Below are 26,561 nucleotides of genomic sequence, written 5' to 3'. Positions count from 1 at the left end.
CTCTTTGGGATCGCCAACTGTCTTCTCTTCTCTGAACCGTCATCATTTTCCAGGACTCGTTTGAGCAAGCCATCTTCCATGATAAATGAGTTCCACTAGGCCCAATACGTCTTAACTACTGAGCATAGGTTTGATATTTCTTGTCAAGGTGGTCGACGGTTTTCCTCTTTCCATTTTCGAATTTTCTGTACTACTGGATCTCTCTCTTGTTCTTTTCTTATATTAGTAGGCGTCCAGTCGTCGTTGACCATCCTTGTTCTTAGCACTGCTGCTTCCTTGGATTACGTTTTGTTGCAGTGGGAATACTCTGCTGGGCATAGCTTTTTGTAAAGAGAATCAGCGTTTCTGTGGCTAACTCCAGCCAGGTGCTCAATCAATCGTATTCTTGGAGTCGTTCTATCCATCTGGCTATCTGACCCTCTGGATTTTTAAACTGCATTAACCACTTAAGGGCAGCATGGTCGGTTCGGATTAAAAACTTCCGTCCAAGAGGTATTGATAAAAGTGCTCTACTGATTTCACTACTGCTAGAAGTTCTCTTCTCGTGACACAATAATTCCGCTTCGGTTTTGAAATAACTTTACTAAAATATCCAAGGACTCTTTCCTGTCCCCCTTAAAGCTGAGATAGCACTCCTCAAATTACTTCCTCTGTAAGTCGCGGTAATAGCTTAGCGCTATCTGCAAACTTGTTAATAAACCTCCGGTAATAAGTACATAGTCCAAGAAAACTTCTCATTTGATGTTTGTCAGTTGGTTCTGGCCATTCTGGTTCTGGATATACATGCTACAAATGTTCGTGGCCATATCGCATATTTAACCTCTTCTTAAGTTATTCGAAATCATCCGTCTCCTCTACAGCTATGGTCTGAAGCACATCTAAGGCATGTCCTCGAAGAGCGATAGTCAGGTTTACAGCCTTTTTGTTTTTCAGACCATCCATTCGCTCTTGCAGCTGATTCGAACTGTTTCATGTAGTTGTTCCAAGACGATTTTCCGTCGAAAGTTGGGACTTTCGCATGAACAGAACCTCCACTTCCTTTAAATTTCGGCCGTGTTTTACATTTCGTCTCGTCTTCTTTTTTCTCTATTTTAATTGGATTATTTCCTCTCTCTGCTGTCCCTGTTTCCTCCATCTTCCTTTTCATCTCTTTCCATATCTTTTCTTCGAAGGCCAACATATCGGCAGAAACTTGGATTTTTAACGTCGATATTCTATCGTCGAGGGACGACATCTCAGAAGTGACTTTAAAATTTTCCAAAGAGATGTTAGTAAAAACTTTGCTTTCCAGAGAAGAAATCTCGTTAGAAACTTTGTCTTCTAAAGAAGCGATGTCGCCGGAAACTTTCGAAATATCGCTAAAAACTTTGTTCTCTAATTTCGAAATCGACGAGATGACAGCAGCATGTTTGTATTCAAATATATAAGTTTTCGGATCCAAACCCTCTTCCTTCAAAGCGTTCTTTAGTCGTTGGACTAAATCATCCTTTTTTCCGGTAAAACCTAATTCTCTGTCCTCAAGATGTCTTCTTAAATTCGTAACTGTGAGCTCATAAATCGTAGTCATTTGCACAATTTATTTTATATTTCACTTTGATACCAATGAACTAAGTTTATTAGTCTAATTTATTAAATTTATTTATTATAACATATTCTAACACTTAGTTTATTAAAGTTTTTATTTATACAATATTACTCTAATTTATTTTACATTATAATTATATAATTTATTTACATTTATTACAATTTATATTCCCGACAATACGCGCGTTACATTTCAAAACTAGACTCGATAATAATTTTAGACTGTCCTTTCAAATCTCAAATCGGCCGTTTTTATACCTCATTTTGTTTATCTCGAAGCTTTTGCCGGCTTCTTTGATCTTTGGTCGCCAACGAATTTATTGGACCCTTCTCTGGAGAGTTCCAATCGCAGGTATAAGAGTGGACCTGTTACCTAAAAAATACTTATTAGAAAAAGATATTTACAGTTTAGATATGAGTCATTATTTATCGTAACAATACATTCATACATGCAGTCAGTCATTGAATCCTCGACGAAATACATGATTTTCTTAAGGGGTTAAAAAGTTTACAGGAAAAATAATACAGAATATTCAGTAATGGAATAAACTAACCAATTTCTATGATAAACTTCGCCATTTTTTTAGTTGCTATCATAATAATTAGAAGAAAATGGTCGTTCCGATGAATGGCGGGTAAAATTGAACTGTATTATTTGTTTGAGACAATTTTCAACTAAAATTTGCATAAAACATGTACTAAGAGTCTTTGGCTCAAGACCTGGATCATCACAAGTAATGATATCAATATGAAGTGACTTTAACTCACTTGAGTTTTCATTGGGATCGATTTCACCAGTGGCACAGTGTTAATTTTGCGTCACTCTGAATCTGCTCGTCAGATTGATGTTTCGAAATATTCAATGCCAGTCGACGCCTCGTTAGAACTTAATGTAGAAATTACTATTGCAGAATAGAAAAAAAAACTGTGTTATTTTTCTGGCCTTTTTATTGCGATCTTCTTCCCATTTTTTCTTTTTTACTAGGTTTTGAAAATCCGACATTTTTTTCTTTCCTTTATGAGACATCTAAAAGTTTTAAAAGAAAATATTAAATCCATGATTTGTAATAGTCATATAGACAAAGAACCCAAATTTTCTATTATGTAATTAAGAAAAACCCCTATTAAAACAACCATAAATATTATTTCATATTCCCATTTTTTCCCTTTTTTAATTATTAATTTTCAAATAAGGTATACATAGGATTAAGATGCATTGCATTCATAAACTCGACCCAAGATTAGTTCACACTAGTGCATATTTCATAAAAGTGATAACACTTTTATTTGCACAATGCTTATTTTGTTAAAATTGTAAAGCTGTACTTTTAATGTACACGTCAATGACTTATTTTAAACTTCAATTGTGACTTATTCCCATAAAAATAGTAATTACTTTAAGATGCCAGAAGAAAATAGCTTCAAAACAATATTAATTTTCAACAGTTTTGTTTTAAATGAAGATTTCTAAAACTATGCTTTTGTTTCTCGCTAGCTACACCATGCTTTTATTACACCCTATATCATGTCTATTTTTGCAATTTTATTATATGATGTGTGTATCACGACTATAGGTTTATTGATATTGGTATTGGAAGTTAAGATCTGCGATTTACTTATGCAGGGTTCCCAAAAATTGACAAGTTGAAACAAATATTATTCTAATAATTAGATATATACGACGTGCGTTGGTGGTGTCCAACTGAACAATGCAACTGCAACGGTCTAAGGTGTAAATAAATTCTTTCACTCCTCCAGGTTCTTTATACTATTTATCGTTGCTCGCATCTGCATGTCTTCATAGGATTTTTTTTGTTTATACAGATTGTAAATCAATACGTTATGTGCCTAACTTTGAAGTTATGATACGCAGAGTGGTAAGATCAGTAACTGGGTAAGTGTTGTTTTGGCTGTCGTAAAATTTTTGTATCAACTCTAGTGGCGCCCCTTACTTGCTCTCGCTTGTGTGCGCTGCACACATTGTACACGTGGACGGCGCGGCCCTTAGTCGATTCGTCAAAAATTTGACCCCTAAAAATCATACGAACAAGCGGAATTTTGCTGAGAATATCAATTTTGGGACCCCAAAAATATGCAAAAAAAATTACCACTTTTACTCTAGGTCAGGTCTTCCCTCTAAAACCTCCCTTATAGTGGGATAAAAACGCAAAAAAAAATCGATTTGCTAAGAATTTGTACGCCGTAAAAAAAATGTTTTAAATAAAAAATTTAGCTGAGATAATTTTAAACAAAAATATTTATTAGCACTTTTTGCGTAGAATAAACTGTTCTCTCAGAAACACCGCTTGAAGCGACCGGCGATTTTGAATGTCAGTTCCGCGCGTAAAAAATCAATGTTAAATAAAATTTGGATCAACTTGACGTTAAAAAATTGATGTCTATCGACAAACATTAAAATGCATTTTAAAGGTGAAGAGTGCAAATAAAATTTATTACTTTTATTTAGAACCTATAACATGAAAATTTGATTTTAATTTTTGGCAACCGATATTAGGCATTTGAAATATGACTAAAAACGCAGAATTTAAACTTTTACATTATAAACGATCGCACGTCACGGGAAATAAATCCAAAAGGAAGGTTTTTGGTGTAATTTGTAGCAGGAGTTAATTACTTTTGAAAAACGTACTAGTGTAATTAAAAGAGCAGTTTTTAACGTTTTAGTTTGTTTGTAATGTAAAAGTTTATATTCAGCTTTTTTTTAAGCATATTTCAAACTTCACATTTGTTACCAAAACTCAAAATAAGTTGGGAATAAGTAACAATATATTTAATTGAAATGTTTAATTTACTAACGTTTCGATCTCTATATAAAAAGATCGTTTACAAATATACAAATGATAGCAATATTTATTTTTCTGTGGCTTTTTGCTTGTGGCATTCCATATTTTTAGGGAGAATGTTGGAAATAAGCCACAATACATCTATTTACATGTTTATTTTACTGACGTTTCAATATCTATTATAGAGACCGTTTTTAAAGTTAAGAAAAAAAAAAAGAAAATAACATAAGAATATATAAATATATAATAATAAACAAATAAAATAAATAAAACTATAATTTATATCTTTGAAAACAGTCTTTGGATATAGAGATGGAAACTTCAGTAAAAACCTGCAGATAAATATATTGTGGCCTAGTTTGAACAATAATATTGACAATATAATATAATTAACGTTGAAATAAAAGTGAGTGTACGCCACTGGATTTTCATACGTCTTTCCCCACTTCTACGCCTTCAAACGATGACTCACTCTCCCAAATAGTGAAATTAGAGTTTATGTCATTTTCGAGTAACTGACTCAATGATTTATATAGATAACTTGAATTCATTTTATAAACTTTTTAAAAACTTTTTGTAAAACTACCACAAATAAAAATATTAGCAAATTACGTTATTTACTTAACACAATTATTATACCATTTTTTTACCCATGTACGCTTCCTGTTTCTCTAAGTATGCTTTTTAAACCATTGTTTATTGTTTTTTTAAATATAGATTTTTCTTTATATGTATACTTGCCTATTGCTTTTAAGCTAAATAAGTAACTTTTTTTAGAATGTACCCATCTCTTTCTAAATTATTATCTGGTAAAGTTAATAATGAGAACTTATTCAACGCACTATTATTCCTTTACGTCAGACATTACCACCGTACCGTGTAAAATTAGTCCAATTAGCCTTTTCCGCAACCTCAACTTTCAATTTGTATTCACAAGCCTTTCAATTGTCTGTGTTTGATCTAATTTTGCCTCCATTGTGTACTTAATAGTTATTTATAATTAGTCTTTACTAATGTATGTTAAACTGTATAATTCCCGCATACAAACAGTATCGAATTTAAAGTACTTAAATATAAAAATAACATCGCCCACGATTATTTACGCCTAATAGACATTATTTAGTTGTGTAGAATTTAAAGAATGTGTTCTTTTTAAAGACAAATTAAATTGAATACAATTAAAACCACATTTTGAGTTAAAAAATTTAGAGTATATTGCAAGAAATATTTATTAATATATTTAAATATGAGTATCAATTATCTTTCAGTTTATGAGGACAAATTAAAAAAATTCTTATAAGCTACCTGTCTGTTTTAAAAATTTGATATATTTTGAATAACAGTGATATTCTATAACCAAAATTATTGCTTAATCAAAATTCACAAATATAGCATAAACTGAAAGTTACAAAAACTTAAACGTTGTTTTTACTGATAATATTTGTCGTTCATAGTATTCTGTTAGCGGGTATTAGAGCCACGTTATATGCTAATGGGAAATTAGGATAGCATGTACTCTTAATCGAGTACAACACGTCAACGTGACGCAAATATTAAAAGAAGCAGGAATTAACAACAAAGATATGAAAATAATTTTATTATAATAAAACCTTTACTAGAATCAGATCGCAAATCTCAGTATTGAACATACCGAATAGCGTGCGTGGCGTGAATCACGACCGTATTTTGTCTCCTCTAATATACAATCTCTAATGTGAAAAAAAGGAAATAAAAAGAAATCATTGTTCCTGTAGTTGGCTGTATACCATATATAACAAAAAATTTTATTAAAAATCCTTTATAAAAAGTATATAATTTAAAAAACACCATCGGGCTATATCACAAAATGTTTTCGGAATCCATATTCCATCATCAGGGCACTAGGTGGGAATACATGTATTGAGCCACTAAATATGTGGGTAAAAACCCGTTAAAAATTGTTTTTTAAATTTGGTTTACATTATATGGTAATACGTTCTATGATGTTAAAGTTATCGCCATGTTACCAAATCCACTGGTAACTTTAACATCATAGAATGTATTACCATATAATCTAAACCAAATTTAAAAAACAATTTTTAACGGGTTTTTACCTACATATTTAGTGGCTCAATACATGTATACCCACCTAGTGCACTGATGATGGAATATGGATTCCGAAAACGTTTTGTAATATCGTCCGATTGGGTTTTTTTTAAATTATATACCTTTTATAAAGGATTTTTAAAAAAATTAAAAAAGACATTTTGCTAAATGGGCACCGGTTACACAACATTTAATATACAGACGACACCAAAGTATTTACGGACAAACTAGAAGACCTGCAAGTTCTTATGAACAATATCATGGAATATAGTCAACAATATGAACCCAATATAAACGTAAAGAAAACGAAGCTCATAAGAATTAGCAAGAAACACTAGAGTGGAAGAGTAAAGCACTACAACTACCTTGGCATCTCAATAAATGAAGAATAATCAATAACCCGGAGATAATAGCGTGCATTGGAAAAAACTAGATCCACCTTCAACTAGATAAGGGGCTTCTTGAAGAGCCACAACCCCTCTCATGGTATAAAAGTAAGAATGTTGTGATGTTACGTCTTCTCTGTCCTTTTTTATGGTGTTAAATCATGAAAATCGAAAGAAGATATGTGCAGAAGATTGGAAGCATTTAAGATGTAGTTATATCGAAGTATACTTAAGATCCCGTGAAGTGACCGAGTCATAAAGAAAGACGTCCTCAGAAAAATACCCAAGAACTGACAGGTACTGACCACAATCAAATCTCGAAAGATATATTACTTTGGACATATCAGGCGAAATAAATCCAGATATGGTCTTCTATTAGCTATCTTGAAAGGAAAAATATTTGGAAAGCGAGGATAAAGAAGATAATTCTGTTTAAAGAACCTTAGAACCTAGTTCAAAACAACATCTCTGCAACACCTGCGCTGCTGCAGATAAGATAAAGATTGCCATATTGATGGTAAACATTCATCACTCATCCTGGAAGAAGTACTAGCTCTACCTTTTTAAAACGTTAGTAATGCCAGAATGTAGTCCATTTTACAACTTAAGCCCGACTGACAACCTCAACCTTTTTGACATATAATATTTAAAACATATAAATCTTTAATTCAACAAATGTATTTCCTACAGCAAGATACAACTTGCGAGAAATATAGGAGAGCACTCAAACACCCCTTAAATAAACTTTAGTTTTCCTACAATTATTTAGCAAGCAAAAAGTACTTACAGTGCGAACAAAATTTACTTGCATAATACTTATTTAATCATTTGTTACATCGTCCAGTTTGATGAAATACGATAATATGTAGGCACCAAATTTAAAAGGTAATAAAAAAAATAGCTATTTGTATAACAAGGGAGCAAAAGTGCTACTTTTCCTCCCGAGAATGAACTTTACTGCCCGAGGCGTAGCGGAGGGTAGTAATCATTCAATGGAGGAAAAAGAACTTTACTCCCATGTTATACGTATGATTTTTTCGTCGATGTTATTTCATCGATAATATACCATGACGTCACTTTTACTTTTACTTTCTAGGAAGTAAAAGTACTTTGTCTCCCTAGGGAGAAAAAGTACGACTTTGCTCCCTACAATGAGGTCAGGAAATGTATACTTTGGATAGAGGTAGGTGGAAAAAGCTTTTCTTGTAATTTGTCATATCATCTATGAATTGAGCTTATCTTTTAAAAAGACATTTTTTAAAATTATATCTTCTTCTTCTTCTAATGGCGCTACAACCCTTTGTGAGTCTTGGCCTGCTTAACAATGTTCTTCCATTCTGCCCTGTCGGATACTTTCCTTCGCCACTGCCTGATGTTCATGGTTTTAAGATCCCTCTCTACGTCGTCTATTCATCTTTTACGGGGCCTTCCTCTTGTTCTGTTTCCTTGGGGCTTCCATCTCTGGACTTTAAAATTATATAAATATTCGAATAAAATAAACAACACCAATATATCAATACTACAAATTTATGTCAAATTATATTCTAGCCTAAATTTTATCGTTTTAGTTTATATTCTTATTATTAATTATTAAATCTTTGTTTTTAAATGAAAAAGGATGCAATGACAGGTTTCAGCGGTTAAAATGAGCGATGGGCATTTTTATGTTGCATGGTTCCGGTAATAATTCTTTTTATGTTTAATATTTTATGCTCAAATTTTTTATGCTTGGCGAATCAACTATATTAATAATTTTCTCTTTGAAATGAAAATAATAGAACAAGAACATCCTGTTTAAAGAACCTTAGACCTGGATCAACACAACATATGTGCAGCTTTTTCGCCCTGCTGCAGACAAGATAAAGATTGTCATGATAATCTCCAGCATTTGTCATGGATAGGTACATCAAAAAGACGTACTAGCTCTGCCTTTTTGAAACATTAATGACAGCATATCATTGACTTTTATATGAACCCGACCCCCAAATTTAAAAAATTTTACACAGATGTTTAAAACATATTTTATTAAAACTCATCTTTCATTATAAATAGTTTTCATATTAATCACCTCAAAAACTTTTCTAGTCATTTACTCCATCATTTTTCATGACAAAAAAAATAAATTATTTTGCAAGTTTCAGTAAATCAACATCTTAACCTAAACAACCTGAGTGAAAAATAAAAAAATGAATACCATCTAAATTAAAGGAGTAACTGAAAGACAACCAAAAAAAAAACACCTCACTATAGCAGAACACCACCGCACCTATGCTGAAACTCTTAAATACACAAAAAAAATGAACTTCTGAGACCAATTTGCGGTAGCATGGATTCTCCTTCCAGCAAACTGTCAACATTTCTCATAGAGATATTAAAGTCATACGCACATAACACGAATACATTTACAGCATTTTCTGTATAAACTAGATCACAGTTCTAATATGGTGGAATAGTGGGTCGACAAAATCTTGGAAAGGCATTCTGTCCTATTAGCCATTTTCATGCAATCTCAGGATTTAACCATATTATGCTAGTCAGTTTTGATATTACCAGGCCTTTTCACCAATGTGCCTTTGGAAAAAAAACTTTAAAAATAATAAGAACCAAATTTGAGAGAAATGATACTCTAGCAACAAAACTAAACTGAATATATCGGCTATAATGGAGATATTAACACCATGCACAGACAACACCTATTTAAACCTAGATATTCATCATGGAAAAAGAAAACAACAACGTATTACCTGTTGTGGATGTGTTACTCGCAAAGCAGCATATATAATAGTAAACAGTGTCTACAGAAAATCAACCTACACCAACAGATATTTAAATTATCACTTAAACCAAACATAAATATTAAAAAGGAGTCATCAAATCACCATATTTTTGGCTAGGTTCTTTGGTTTTCCCCACAACTTATTTTGCAGCTGTTATAACTGCTTATTTTAAAATCTTCCACTTATCTTCGATATTTCTGACCTATTTTTCATTTACGTTATTACATTGTTTCATTATATTTTCGTTTCATTACTTGTTCTATTTTCATCATTAGAAGTCAATATATCTTAAGCATATTTGATCTTTTTTTTCACCTTTCTCTGTTTCCTTGGCGTTAATGTTTTGTTTATATTTAATTAGAACAAGGTGGTGATCCGAATTGCCATTTGCCTCTTTGTGACTTCTCACATCGGAAATGTCTGAAGTATGTCTTGCTTCTCTTAAGACGTGGTCGATCTGATTTCTTGTTTTCATATCTAGAGAAACCCATATTTCTTTGTGGATATTTTTATTTGGAAATTTTGTACTGTTTATCACCATTTTTTTGTGTGCTGCGAAATCTATAATTGTTTGCTTATTGTCGTTACTTATTTCATGCAGGCTATTTATAACTATTGTTCTCTGATATAATATTCCTCTCTTCATATTTTTGCGTTTAAATCTCTAGAAATTATTTTAACGCTATAATTGTTTATTTTTGATACTTCTTGGTCTAATCTGGCATAAACATTTTTCTTTTCTTTTGCTTCTTTATCCTCTGTAGGAGCGTTTTATAAGATTTATATCAAAGAACGTTCCTTTCATTTTCAGAATATTAGGTATTTTCCGTATTCTCAGATGTCTTCGTTCTTCCATCCTATTTACTGCAATGCTAAGATATCTATTTTGTAGATTTTTGTTTGATTAAGAAGGTTTTGTAGTTCATATATTTCTTCTAATATTTTTATATTCCACGTTCTAATTAAGATTTTTCCACTTTTCCTTTTTTTTTCTTCTTCCTGTTGTATATATTTTTTTATCCTGTTTACTAGTCTCTGCAGTACAATCACTCTTTCTGTTAGCAGTGTAGCAGTGTTTTCGGTATTTTCTTTGGTCTTTCTGTAGTAATGTCCATTGATAACTCTTCCTTCGAGAGGGATCTATCACCATATTTTATAGCTTTATTATTTTTCAAAACTTCTGTTACTATACCTTCTTTTTGTTGTGTTGAAGTTTGCAGTTGACGCAACGTGAATAATTCACCATTTAGAAGCAATTTTTTATAACGAAAACCTGCATTTTTACCTTTCTCTCTTGCTTCTTTTTGGTATATGCGAAGCTTTCTTCTTCGAATTTGTATGTAGAATAGAATAGAATAGAAATATGCTTTATTGTCACTGAAATTTTACAATTTTATGGACAAAGCTTACATAAGTTAAAAAAAATGTAATACTAACAATAACAATTAAAATTTACTAAAACTACATAAATCGTCAATATTACAGAATAAAAAATAAAATATACAATCCATTGCAAAATTTCACTATATGTAATATGTATATCCCACCAAATCAAACTATATCCCAAGAAGAGTTAACAGCTATTTTGGAACAAATTCCTTCACCCAGAATTATCGTTGGAGATCTTAACTGCCACAATCCGATGTGGGGTTTCATAAAACTCAACCCGAAAGGGCGAATTATAGAAGATATTATAACATCCCAAAATCTGAATCTACTTAACGACGGAAGACCAACCAGATTCAACATACATAATGGCACATCATCGGCAATTAATATTTCTCTGTGTGACCCAGTTCCGTCCATTACGTTAACATGGGACGTTCTACCCTACTTATATGGTAGTGACCACTACCCCATTATAATTTCTTTAACGCATCAAAAAACCACAAATATCGAATCGCCTATCTCAAAATGGAATATTAAAAATGCTGATTGGACTAATTTTACCAAACAGATCGAACAGGACATTAACCAAACCAACTTTACATCATCAAACGACATTGACAAGTTTTTAAGTACATTTTTACAAACCATCACAGCAGCCGCAGAGACCAATGTAAGAAAAACAAAAATTTTAAAGAAACATAAACCTCTTCCGTGGTGGACATTTGAATGCAGCCAAGCTACAAGAGCATATAAGAAATCTTTCAATAGACTAAAGCATCATAAAACAGTCGAAAATATAACGGACTACAAAAAACGAAGAGCTGAGGCAAGATACATTCTAAAAAAAAAATAGAAAAGAATCCTGGAGAAAATTCATCTCATCTCTAAATACTTCTTCAAGCATAAGTCAGTTTGGAGAAACTTAAGGAAAATCTCTGGCAAAAGCCAACCATATAAGATTCAATTTCTAGCAAAAAATAACAAAATAATTAGTGATAGAAAAGAAATCGTAGATATGCTAGCAGACCAATACGAATTAAATTTCAGTGACGAAAATTACACTGATAATTTTAAAATACATAAAAACAACGTAGAAAAAAAACGTATTGGGATTCGACGGACATGAGATTCACAACTTTAACGTTCCTTTTTCCTTCATAGAACTTGCTGAAGCCTTAAACTTTTCCAAAGATTCAAGCCCAGGACCAGACGGTATCCCCTTAGCATTTCTACTACATCTACCAGACAATGGAAAAAATTTATTACTAGACCTTTATAATTTTATCTGGAGTAACCAGGTTTTCCCATCAACTTGGTCCGAAGCAATAATACTACCACTTCTTAAACCTGAGAAATCCCGGACATCACCTAAGTCATATCGACCAATATCTTTAACCAATATTATATGTAAAGTGTTAGAGAAAATGGTAAACAAAAGGCTGAGATGGTATTTAGAACAACAAAAACTCCTTATTCCACAACAAAGCGGATTTAGGCAAAATAGATCCACTATAGATAACCTAATAGACTTAGAGTCAGGAATACATGAAGCATTTGCAAATAAGCACGATTGTATCGCAGTTATTTTTGATATTAATAAAGCTTATGATACTGTCTGGCGATACAATATCATATCAAAATTGCATAATTGGAATATCAGAGGCAATATGTTAAAATTTATTTCCAATTTTCTTCATTCTCGCAGCTTCATAGTTCGATCAGACAACGTTAACTCAGATAATAAAGTTCAAGAGAACGGAGTACCACAAGGATCAGTTATAAACTCAACCCTTTTTCTAATAGCCATAAACGACATACTTCAACAATGCTCACCGATTGTTAAAGGAAGATTATACGCTGCTGACTTAGCTTTATTTGCCAAAGGAAAAAACTCTACATCTATTCAAAAACATTTACAACAAATAATCAATCGGTTAGAATTATGGTCTAGGACTATCGGATTACAACTTCAACCGACAAAAACTAAATGTATTTTATTTACACGAAAACATAACACTCTAACTCCACATCTGAAGCTATATAATCAAACCCTTAGTTTCACAAATAATATCAGATTTTTAGGTATGGTTTTCGACCAAATGCTCTCCTGGAAAAAAATATACAGAAGAACTTAAAAAATCATGCCAAGCAGGACTAAATTTTATGAAAACTATTTCCAGCAAAAACTGGGGAGCAGATCAAAATAACTATTACATGTATATAAATCTTTAGATCCAAACTTGACTACGGTGCGATAGTTTATTCATCAAGCAAAGTATCAGTATTGAAAACATTAGAAACTGTTCAAAACACAGCTCTACGAATAGCTACAGGTGCGTTTCGAACGACACCAGTTGAAAGTTTACAATGCTTAACAGGAGAACCACCACTAAGTTTACGATGCAAATACCTTTCCCTCTCATGTGCTTCTAAAATAGCTAGTAATAAAGAACATCCTACTTATACCAATACGTTCATAGATCGATTTCAAGACACTTTCTCTACAACAAGATTAGATCCACCATTTTACGAAAGAGTTAGAAGAAATCTTCATGACCTACATCTTAAATTTCCTGAAATTCTCCCAACAAATTTCCTAACTTCTCCACCTTGGTTAATACCAATTCCCAAGATTAATATTAACCTTAATATATATAAAAAAACGTGAGACTATAACAGAGCTGATCAAACAATCATTCTTAACAGAAATGGAAACTTATAAAAATCACTATAAGATATACACTGACGCATCCAAATCTTCAGACGGTGTTGGCGCAGCCATCTTTACACCCAATACATCCTTAAAATTTAAATTCAATCCCATTAGTTCGTCATACACTGCGGAGTTGTTTGCAATATTACAAGCACTTATCCACATAAAAGAGTCGAAACAGTCCCCGTCACTCATAATAACCGATTCACTAAGCTCACTTCACACTATCAAACGTTTATATACCAATAATCCAAATGCCTCACATATCAAATCAGAAATAGAGATTTTAAAAAATAATAAGATCACTGTTGACTTCATGTTTGTTCCATCACATTCAGGTATACAAGGAAATGAAGAGGCAGATGAACTAGCTCGCTTAGCATCCTTCAGCCAGTACTCCATTCTTATTAATGAGGTTTCTTCAGATAACTTTAAGTCAGAAATAAAACATAAAGTGTTAAGTGCGTGGCAAAATAAGTGGAGTGCATCACAAAATAAACTCAAGGAAATCAAACAATTAGTGAAACCGTGGCTCCAACCCACAGTGAATAGACACGACCAAGTGAGAATAACACGTTTGCGACTAGGACACACTAACTTTACACATAAACACCTCTTTACGCGAACTGTGCCGCCAATGTGTAAAAATTGTCAAGTAACACTCTCCGTGAAGTATATACTAACTCAGTGCAAAACAAATGAAGCAGCAAGAAAAATGCACGCTATCCCAAATAATATAAAGGAAGCTCTAGGAAAAAACATGAACATAATAAGTTATCTTAAAGACTCAGGACTTTATCAATTATTGTAATTTCTTCTAACGTCACCTGTATTATATTTTTCAGGTCGCTAATAACCCTGGTGGTTACAGCGTAAATAAATAAAAAAAACCCCTTTTTTAATAGAGAATTGATTTTGACAAGCTAATTTATTATAAGTTATCCACCATTCTAGTCTAACTTTGATAATTCTTTTCAAAGTCTTCAAAACACACAACATCAAAGTTATTGGCCTATATGATTGTACCAAGTTGGGATCTTTATTTGGTTTAAGGATTGGTATGATAATCAGTTCTTAATATATCAATTTCTGCATTAAAAAAAAATATATCAATAAAAATATCAAGTAATACGTTTTTCGCTATATTTGGAAGTTTTTTAAGCATAGAATATTTAATATCACCGTAGCCCGGAGTTAGACCTATTAGTTAGCACAAAGTCAAGTTCGTCCCGTATGAATGAATTTCTATAGCAGTATTAACTGATAGAGGGGCTATTTTGTCAAAAAATTCTTCAATCAATTCATCGTTAAAATGATTAATACATGGAGTATACTTCCTTTGCATTTTCCTTGCTTTATTCCAAACATTTTTAATAGGCATATTTTTATTTAAGGATGAACACCAGTTTTTCCAACTTTTTTTGGCTTTTAGTTTTAGAATTTTTTTTGTTTTAGCCATTACTTCCTGACATCGTACATAATTAGCGAAACTAGAGTTAGTTTTATATGTTTTTATAATGTCTTTCTGTTTTATATGTCTTTCCTGTCAGAAACAACTTGTTCACATTCGAAATCCCACCACGGAGGAGGTGGTCATTTAATAATTTTAAATGGTTTATGATTGAGAAGATGCATTATTAATACTTTCCATTAGGAAGTCATATTTCTGAGGTAGACAAGCTGTCCGAAAAGTTAAGAAAATTTTACTCAATCAGATCAGAATATTGGGTCCAATTAGCTGTATTAACATTCCATTTCGACTTTGGAAGAATGTATTCATTACGAAAATTAACAGAAGAAATATTCATTTGAACTACATAATGATTCGATCCCAATGTGTCATCTAAGACGTCCCAAGTAATTTCTTTTGCTAAATCAGGAGAGCACAACGTAATATCAATATTAGATTGTGTCATATCCGGGCGGGTCAGACAGGTTGCTTTGCCATTATTAAGAACAACTAAATCAAGAGTATCAATAGCATTAATAAGTTGGTGCCCAATGCCATCATCTTAAAATGAACCCCACAAGCTGTTATGCGCATTCATATTACCACCTATAATGTAAGGAAAATGAAATTGTTCCAATATTTTACACCAATCTGTGGAAGTCGATCGAATATCGGGAGGTCTATAAATTGAAGCAAAATTAATATCAGAGTTATTATATTTTAAAGTGATGCCACAAACAAGAATATTAAAATTTTGTGTAATACAAATTTCTTCAAAATGATGAATTGATTTTATAAGTATAGCCATTCCCGCGTAACCGTCATATCGGTCGCGAAGAACAATCTTATAACCCTTAAGATTATATTGTTTATCGGGTGATTGAGCTATTTAAATTCTATAAGAGAAACACTCACTCATAATTGTTTATTTAGGTGCTGGCTTAATTTAATATGAAAATAAGTTATATGTAAATTTATCAATTAATATAAATACTGTGTGTGTATGCAATCAAATTACGGTACCTGTGATGTTGATGTAATACTTCTTCTTCTTCCTTAGTGCACTGGGTTGATTCGGGAACAAAATCTTCTCACAAGGTCACGTGGTCAGGTTTACACAAAAATAATGAAGTGTTTGTCGCGCCGATCTATACAAGACTGTTTCTAAACTAAGATTAAGATTAAAGTGCGTAGCGTGTCGTAGCCCTGCTCCCTTAGGACTTTTAGGGGGGGCGGACTGTACAGGTCCGTATTAATTCACGATTGACAAGATATACACACACGTTAATTAAAGAATTAAATATAAAAATAAAATAATAAAAATTATTAATAAAAACTAAGACTATGTGTGGAGGGACGTAACATTCCCACCCACCAAAATGTATATTTGCATTTTTAGTCAATATAAGGCAAAGGGCATAGCTTAACCAAAGGTCGCCTAAGTTCACCTTTCGCGGTTTGTACGATAGCTACGCGAGCAATATCATCTTGACCGAAAATTAAAGTTTTAATTCGACCCATTTGCCATTGTAAGGGAGGCTTGGTCTCATTACGTATTAATACGAGTGTACCTATATTAGGGTTACCCTCATTTTTATGCCACTTCGAGCGTTGATGAAGAGTATGTAAATATTCTCTGCTCCATCTTTGCCAAAAGTCTGCATGTAATCGTTGCAGCAATTGCCAACGACTTGGTCTATTTAAATGAACATCATTGTAATCCCGATCGAGAATTATCTTTAAAGGCTCTAGTGTAAGAAAATGACCAGGTGTTAACACTGAAAAATCATTTGGATCATTACTGACAGGACATAAGGGACGACTATTTAAGACAGCCTCTATTTGTATGAGTAATGTATTGAATTCTTCATAGGTTAAAACCTGTTCGCCTATGACTCTAGACTTTTTACGCTTTTTATACCTGCTTCAAACAATCCACCAAAATGGGAAGCTGCCAGAGGATTTAAATGCCATGTAATGACGTCGTTTTTATCAAAATGTGACTTAATGTCTTCTAAATAGGATTTTGCTCCTACAAAATTTGTTCCGCAATCAGAATAGACAACAGAGCAACGTCCTCGACGTGCTATAAAACGTCTGAATGAGGCTAAAAATGCCTCGGTAGTAAGTTCGGATACCAATTCTAAGTGCAAAGCCTTAGTGGCAAAGCATACAAATAGGCAAATATAGGCTTTCGTTCGTTTAGCATTTTTAAGCTTATTGGCTCGTATCAGAAAAGGACCGCCAAAGTCGACGCCAACGCAAGAAAATGGTTTGGCCTTGGATATCCGTAGGTTGGGAAGAGCCACCATAGGTGGCTGATAATTTTGAGGTTTTAGTCTCCAACAGGAAAGACATTTTGAAAGAACACTACGAATAACACGTTTGGATGAAATTATCCAAAAGTTTTGTGACAAGGCGAAGTGCGTACCTTGAATGCCTGCATGTAGATGTACAATATGGATTTCCGAAATAAGTAATTTAATAAAATTACCTTTGGAAGGTTAAAGAAGAGGAAAGCGCTTGTCATACGCTAATTCTGACTGGCTAAGTCTTCCGCCCACTCTGAGGAGATCATGTGAATCAAAGAAGGGATTTAATTTTTTCAAATATTTGAATTTTATAGAATTACCCTTAACCTGTTCTATTTCCTCCTTCAAATATCTTTGTTGCACTAATCTAATTAGTTGATTAGTGGCGTTACTTTGTTCGTGAATAGAAAGCTTTCCAACTGTTCGTTGATTGGCTGATTTTAGGTTACCAACAAATCTAAGAACATAGGAAAAGTTACGTTTTAATTTTGAAAAGGAAGAAAATCGATTACAGAGATTATCGACAAATTCATCAGATGGAAAAGACAAAAGACAACTTTTCTGTTTCAATTGTAAGTTATGCTCGATAGAATTGGTCAAGAAGAATGACCAGTTATCTTCTGTAGTGCGAAGAAATTTCGGACCCACCCACCAAGCAGGAGTATTTAAGAAATCCTCAGGGAAAAGTCCATGGGATCCGTCTATTTAATGAAGAAGGAATATATCGCCAGTGTTTTGAAGCTATCCTGTCTTGAATACAAGAAATTCTGTTACTGACGAAGGTTTTCCATTTATATAGCTGTGAATTAATTCAATAAAGAACAACAGTCGAATCTGACCATGCGTAAATTCTACTAAACGGTATAGTGAGAGTCTGCAGTATATAAGATAATAATTTACTAAGAATTACTGCTGCATTCAGCTCGAGACGAGGAATAGTTTGTACCCTAATAGGAGATACCTTTGTTCGGGCTAAAAGAAAATAAGTTTTGATGACTCCTGTATCATAACACACACGAAGGTATGTAACAGCAGAAGATCCACGTAAAGAAGCGTCGCAAAAGCCATGAAGCTCACAGGAAATAATTCAATTTAAAGAAATATGACGAGGTATAGTAAACTTAGACAGTATAGGCAGTTCAATTTTAAATTGTTCCCACCTTGAAGTAATTTCCAAAGGTGGAGTTGCATCCCAATCTAAATTAATTAGCCAAAGACGTTGAATAATAGTCTTCACTATCAAAGTGACAGGATTAAGAATACCGTAAGGATCGAATATGCGAGCTATTTGGGATAAGTGATTTCGCTTTGTACAGAAAGCTTGAAGAGGTAAAATTTTGTAAAAGAAATCATCAGATGATGGATTCCATCCAAGTCCTAATACCTTCAACGAAGATTGATCAAAGTCAAATGAAAAAGACTGTTGCAGGATATGATCCAAAGGAATATTAGCGAGAGAGAATAGCTGAGGGCATTACTTGCCCATTTTCGTAACTCAAATCCACCACGTTTCAACAAAGATATTAATTCTTTTATAGCAAGAACACTATTTTCTAAAGAATCCTTTCCTGTCACCACATCATCTACGTAAGTATCTTTTAGGAGTATAGATGAGGCCACAGGTAAGTCTGGTTCGTCGAGTGCTAGCTGCTGTAGAGTACAAATTGCAAGATATGGTGAGCTAGACACACCGAAAGTAACCCAAGTAAGTTCGTATTCAGCAATAGATTCCTGTTCAGAAAAACGCCAAAGTATTCTTTGAAATCTTTGTTGCTCAGGAGCGATAAGAATCTGAGTAAACATGGATTTAATATCTGCAGTAAAGACATATTTATGAAAACTGAATTTAAGCAATAAATTTAAAAGATCATTTTGTAATTTTGGACCTGAATATAACGTATCAAACACAACGCGCAATGGAGTAGTACTGGACTCCTTGTAAATACAATGGTGTGGTAGATAATAAGCATTATTTATTGCCGTACTTGGCTGAATAGGATTTAAATAATGATTATCTATGAAACTTTTGATAAAGCTTGAATATTGAATCTTAAGTGATTCATTTTTGGCAAATCTGCGCTCTAAAGAACTAAATCTCTGTAAGGCTAAACGTTTCGTGTCGAGAAAAAAAGGTATTTCGTTTTTGAAAGGCAGCTTTACTACAAATCTGCCCTCGAAATTTCTATAAGTGGTATGAGTATACAGCTTCTCACAGAATGAGTCTTCCGGAGAATAAGATTTAACTTCTGGTACTTCCTCAATGGCCCAGAATTGTTTTAATGTCGCATCTAATTGCTCAGAATCATTAGCAGAAAATGACGTGAAAAAGGAATGAATATTTGTTATATTTGTAGGTGCAATATTTCCCATCAAAACATAACCGAAACTTGTTTCAAGAGCTGAAAGCTGATCATTACGGGTTTTAATAATTTTTCCTGTTAAGATGTAAGGAAAGATATTTGCTCCTAATAGAACATCAACATAACCTGGAATATTTGCCATTTTATCAGCCAACCTTAAATGTTGAAGATAAGGCAAGTTGTCTAAAGAAATTGGAACAGTTGGCATATTTTGACAGATTTGAGGAAGAATTATTGCATCTATCTTGCAATGAAAGTTTATGTCATAAGACGAAGAAATATTCAATTTTACGCCTGATTTGGCTGGGGTGCACATTCTATCAAGACCTTGTATCGATAAAGCCGCATTGAATTTAGGGAGACTTAATTTGTCTGCACATTCTTTACTAATGAAGTTAGCTTAAGACGCACTGTCTAACAAGGCTCTAACTTCCAAGGCTTTACCAAAACGATCGAGAACATGGATTGTAGCTGTAGCTAGTAAGACATTATTTGTCAAAGTATTTGATAAGGCGGAAACAGAGGGCATAGGATCGTTAGATGAACTAGCAACCTCGTTGTGAGAAGAAGAAGAAGAAGAATGATCATTCTCATTGAGATTATCAAAATGAAGAGCAGTATGATGTTTTTTATTACAATGTGTACATCTTTTGGATGAAAGGCATTTGATCGTAACATGAGTTTTAGACAAGCAGTTTATACAACATTTATTCTGTTTAGCAAAGTCAAAACGTTTTTGAGGTGATTCAGCAAGAAATTGATTACATTTAAATAAAGCATGATCCGAACCACAAAATAGACACTTATTTTTGACAGAACTGGTCAAAAATGTAGAAGTTTGACGAGATGAATACCTTACGTTATTAGATGTATCGGAATTAAAAGATTTAACATTTTGCCGACTTGTCTTTTATATGACTCCAATGAAGTGCAACGCTGCAATGCGAACTTAAAAACTTCCTCATAGGAAGGTACATTTTCTGAAGCAAAGTGTAATTCGAAAGCTCTAACTGTTTCTACATCCAATTTGTCCATCAGTAAATTCATTAGAATGAAGTCCCATTGAGAGGGAGAAAAAAGTAATTTTTCCAAAGAGGCTAAGTTTTCATTGAAAATATCTAATAATTTGTGAGATAGGATCATCAGTTTTAACAACACTGGCATTTTGAATATTTTTCCATAATGCTCTAGATAAGTCTCGTTTACCTTCATAGCGATCAATTAAGGTGTTGTAAGCAATTATATAATTAGAATCTTGAAGCTTAATGCTTTTAACTAAATTGTAAGGTACTCCCTTAAGTGATTGCAGAAGATAACTAAACTTTTCTATATTAGAAAAATCAGAATTATTATGAACAAGAGCATTATATAAATCTATTAATGTGGGAAAATCGGTAATCTCGAACGCAAATATACTTAAATTTAGTTTCGGAAGATTTACATTAGTTTTTGATCTAATATGTGGATCAGCGGACACATTTTGATTTCCACTAGAAAATATAGAAAGAGAAATTTATGTAACACAAAGAACCTTTAAAGAATGATCTCAATAAATTCAGTATGTACTCGTATATGTAATATATGTAATACTTTTAAAGTTATGAAACTCAATAAGTATAAGTAAGAATAAATATTTGTATGTGAGTATGTATAATCGAGCAAACAAAAACACTCCAAGTATTATTTAAACAAAATCAAAATATATTTATTTAATTGTAACTAGAAATATACGCATAAATATTTTTAAAACCAGTGTTCAATTAATATTGCGTTTTTTACAAATTCCTAAGTTATTTAAAATAAAATATATAATCATATAAACCCCTTGTATTTAAAGAATTCTAAATTGTAGATTGTACTACCTAGTCACAGAAATTGTACGTGATTTTTGAGAGTTTTGAAGGCTGTACCTAGATTTAACAATAGTTCAGGTAGAGACCTCGCTTGGGATTAACGGAGCTAAGATGCCAGATGTGTACCGCTAGTGGAATTTTTTCAACGATTTTAAACGAACTTTGAGAGAAGCTATGCACAAAAATTTAAAAATTTATATAATTTGATCACGTTTTTAATTGAATAAATTACTTTAAACTAATTTTAATGCGGATCTGAAGGACCAATGATTGAGCTATTTAAATTCTATAAGAGAAACACTCACTCATAATTGTTTATTTAGGTGCTGGCTTAATTTAATATGAAAATAAGTTATATGTAAATTTATCAATTAATATAAATACTGTGTGTGTATGCAATCAAATTACGGTACCTGTGATGTTGATGTAATACTTCTTCTTCCTCAGTGTACTGGGTTGATTCGGGGACAAAATCTTCTCACAAGGTCACGTGGTCAGGTTTACACAAAAATACTGAAGTGTTTGTCGTGCCGATCTATACAAGACTGTTTCTAAACTAAAATTAAGATTCAAGTGCGTAGCGTGTCGTAGCCCTGCTCCCTTAGGACTTTTAGGGGGGGGGGCGGACTGTACAGGTCCGTATTAATTCACGATTGACAAGACATACACACACGTTAATTAAAGAATTAAATATAAAAATAAAATAATAAAAATTATTAATAAAAACTAAGACTATGTGTGGAGGGACGTAACATCGGGTTTAAATCATGTCTCACTCAACAAGGCAACGTCAATATCATTTTCATATAAAAAATTTGTTAAACTGTTTTTGTTGGCGACAGCAGATCTACAATTCCATTGCATGATGTTAAATATATTTAAGACAGAGAAAATTATGTAACCTTTTTTGTACCCTTAAATGTAGAAACTGTGTAATGGTGCGAGTTTTGGCGAAAAGTTGGATTAAAATTAGTACTCGTAGCTGCATTAGAAGTTGATTAATGCAGATGTTAGGGACATTTTATTTTGTGTAATATTAGGAAAATTTTTATCGTAGTTGGATAAAATTAAAAACTTACTTTGGCCTAGAGCCTCTGAATACGAGTTTTCATTAATTTCCTTGGCCTCTATAAAAGAAATTTTATTTTTAATCATTTCTTTTTTAATTTTTTGTTGTTTTTGGTAAGAAGCACAATTTTTTGAAATTGAAACATGTTCAGTACTCTTACAATAAATGCAACTAATGTCTGAATTTTCGCAAGAGTTATTTTCATCTTTATTCTCTCCACATCGAATACATAGGTTTTAAGAACTTCTACACTGTTTTGAAATGTGACCGTATCTCAAACAGCTATAACACTGAGTAACCCTACCTACAAATTGTTCGACTGGACAAAAACTCGATTTATAATAATATACTGAGGCAGTATATTACCTTCAAAAGCTACAATAACAGTTCGTTTTGCAACATACTCAATTGTACCATTTTTTTCAATTTTTCTATGTATTCGTTTAATATTTTAGATACGTGAAGGAGATTCAATATTTTCCTGTAAATTTACAGTATCAAATTGATTATCAATATCTCGAATTAAACCCTTGCTTTCTAATAAGTAACCCGGAATAAGGACTTTTAAATTTTCTTCCTTAATTTACTATTTGCATGATGTATAGAAGACTATTTGCATGATGTATAGAAGCTACTACTACCTTAATTCTATTCCTACCAATTCTCCATACTTAAAGGATATAATAGAAATTCCTAGTTTTTTTTTTACAAAATATGACCTATTGTAATTGGATGTAGCGACCAAGATCGGTGTTATCTATCCTTTCAAGATACAAAAAAATATTTTCAAGATTATACTTATCTGAATGTATGTTAAATCTTCTATTTTTTAACGGTACCTCGTTTTCTTTACGCTCAATTACTTCAGATGACCTAACAATATTGTTAGAGGCACTAAGTGTCCTCGACTCAATTCCAGTCTCCATAGGGGAAAGTAACAAATTTTTAAGCACCATGCGAGCATGTTTTTATTAAACACTACAATTAAAAAAAAACTAACCGAATAAAATTAATTTTAAAGTACGCGGTATTGCTTTAAATCCAAGGAAATAAACTTTAAATGCAGAGAGTATTTAAAAATGCTTATACATATTTTGACGGTTATTTGATAATTCCATAAAAAAAGTTAATGTATTAAATTGTTTATAGATACGAAAAACTTCTACTTTAATTTTAACAATAATTTAATAATTTTGAACTTGTCCATTTATAATTTATAATATGAATGGAATTATATTTCTGAGCTTTCTTCTTCTCAAACTCTTCTTTGCATCTATAGGTATAGCGTCTGGCAGATCTTTAATTAAAATATAAAGTGTACATACGCAAATTCACAATTTTCCGAAAGAACACTTTTGAACCTACTTACTTGTAACAGGTTGACCACACACTCCTAGTGACTGCATAAATATGTTTTAGAATACTTGAATGAAGATTAAAAATAATTACAATATTAAATAGAAAATAGCAAATTGGGAAGGCAAAAATGAATATATTAATGATTAAAATAAATTAGTTATATTATATTAAACATTCTAAATGCATATATAGACGATTAAAAAACTTAAGAATTTTGAACTACAGAATTGAATGGACATGACAGAACAGAGTTACCAACTAACAGATATACTTTTTCGAATGAAGAGGGCATATAAATTTATACGTTCTATGTCTACGACTATATGTGTATAAAAGATCAAGTTAATAGATAAATAAAATCAAAATTGATATAAAATAATTATTTAAACATAAATAACAAACATGTCACTTTTATACCATTACACTGTATAAAACCAAACCAAACAATACACAGACGAGATGAAAGAACTGCATTTGTAAAATAAAGGTATTTTATATATAAAGGGTAAATGCAAGAATTTTTATGTGGAAGCTTTTCTATATCAAGATCACTAAGTGTTCATTAAAGATAAATGAGCACGAGTTATATATCAAAAACAGAAGCTGTTACAGATCCCAGATACTCAATTATGCCTGAAACAATGAGCACATAATACAATGGAAAGATACATCAATAGTCATGAAAGCAACATACAGCAAAAAAAGGAAAATCAAAGAAGCAGCCTTCATTTTACTAAATGAAGAAAAATAAATGTGTGGTACACTTATCATCGTAATGTGCATAGGTTACAATAAGGTGGTAAAACCAACATCTACATATGCATCAGTGGTATGGTGGCTAAAAGTGCAGCAGAAAGTTCGTTCCTCAAACCAAGCAAGGTGTAAAAACCTGATTGCTTTAGAATCACAGGTTCTATTAGGGGTAACCACAGCTATGTAGGCCATACTGGATCTTCTTTCTTTACATAAAATTATAAAGGGAAAAGTGAGGATTAGATATTATAGAGTGCAAGAAAACATGAGTAACGTAGCGGTTAGATCAGGACATGGTAAAATTATTTAAAAAATTGGGGATACGGAACGGATGAGCAGAGGAAACACTTGACCCAGAGTGTAGAGTTATATATTATGTTATATAGATGCTCTAATGTACTCATAAGCTCTAAAGTGGACTCTACGTTCATTTGGGAATGCCGAGAGGAACTCAACAGATTCGCAGAGCATAACAGTGTTCTACTGGTATGGATTCCAAGTCACCAGGGAGTATATACCAATCAAAGAACTAATGTACTTGCCAGAAAAGCATCGGCTATAAGATACTTCGGTCCGTAGCTGGCTACGGGAGTGCCAAAAAGCATCGTCTGTTAGCGGAGAAAAACTTGGATCCGAAGGTAACTAACTTCCTCTGGCAAAATATATCTGGTCAAAAACATGACAAAATATATATTGGACAGATTTTGGCTAAAAAACTGTAGAGACTTACATACAATGGAACTTTTTAATGAAGAAATAAGCTGTATTCACTGTTCTTTGTAGTGAAGAACCTAAAAAAATTAACCATGTCTTCTATGACTGTAAAGCATTCGATATAAGACAATAAATAATTTTTGGAGAGAATCAAGTGACAAAATTATATGATCCCCATTCTCTAGATTTAGATAAACTGACCCAAGGTTTCAAAATCCTGAATTGAATATGATAAAAAAATGAAAGGTATATATAATAAGCCAACTGGCTGCAGTACAACCGGTTTATAAGAGACGGCTTCCATGAAAAAAAGTGGATGATACTATCTCTTGAATGTTTGCGGAATAAGCACTGTAAATTTCTAATGTGGGTGCAAAAAGAGCTCTACTTAATGGTGTATTCTGCTTCATAATGAAGTGTGGATAGTATAAGTCGTTTAAATATGTAAATAAGGTTTTTTAAAATTTGACTCCCAATTGTTGTTACACGAAGTTCGCAACAAATTAAGACCGGTCTAACAAGATTTAAATTACACACAGTTTGGCAAGGTTTCTTAATACGCGTTATGTGCATTATTTAAGACGGTTTTTTATCGACAAACATTTAAACTGTATGTGGTCGACATAATCTAAACTGTTTTTATATATCTGCAGATATGGATTTGTAGAATGCCGACATTATTAGAATAATGTACATTTAGTTTTGGTTGTAGAAAATATTCTACAGTTTTAGACCAATTCTCTATACAAAATATTATACTAATATAAACTAATGCATATTTTAGGCTTTTTATACCTAAAAGATTTTAATATTGTCAGCATATAATCCTGATTAAACAAGTTGCGATAGATGATCAAATATTTTGTCTACTAAGACCCAAAGGAGTGTTCCATTTATAACAAATCCTGGTAGAGGTTCACTTACTTGGTTTTTAGTGGGTCTTGTAGTATCAT

At 32.4% G+C, this 26,561-nt stretch overlaps 1 protein-coding gene across 1 annotated transcript in view; it reads right to left on the bottom strand.

Annotated features, from left to right (window-relative positions):
* Window positions 1-1,741: 1,741 nt before the first annotated feature.
* The window catches only part of LOC140451713 (uncharacterized), a 110,587-nt gene continuing 85,767 nt past the window's right edge, over window positions 1,742-26,561 (bottom strand). Inside the window, exons 3-4 of the transcript XR_011952096.1 lie at window positions 2,353-2,611; window positions 1,742-1,957 (exon numbers count right to left, since the gene is read on the bottom strand). The gene's annotated coding sequence lies outside the window, so the exon portion shown is untranslated. The remainder of the gene's footprint in view (window positions 1,958-2,352; window positions 2,612-26,561) is intronic.

The sequence above is a fragment of the Diabrotica undecimpunctata genome, chromosome 1 (assembly GCF_040954645.1).
Source record: "Diabrotica undecimpunctata isolate CICGRU chromosome 1, icDiaUnde3, whole genome shotgun sequence".
NCBI lineage: Eukaryota > Metazoa > Arthropoda > Insecta > Coleoptera > Chrysomelidae > Diabrotica > Diabrotica undecimpunctata.
Note: the sequence above shows the minus strand (reverse complement) of the source record. Positions and strands in the feature narration are given on the sequence as shown.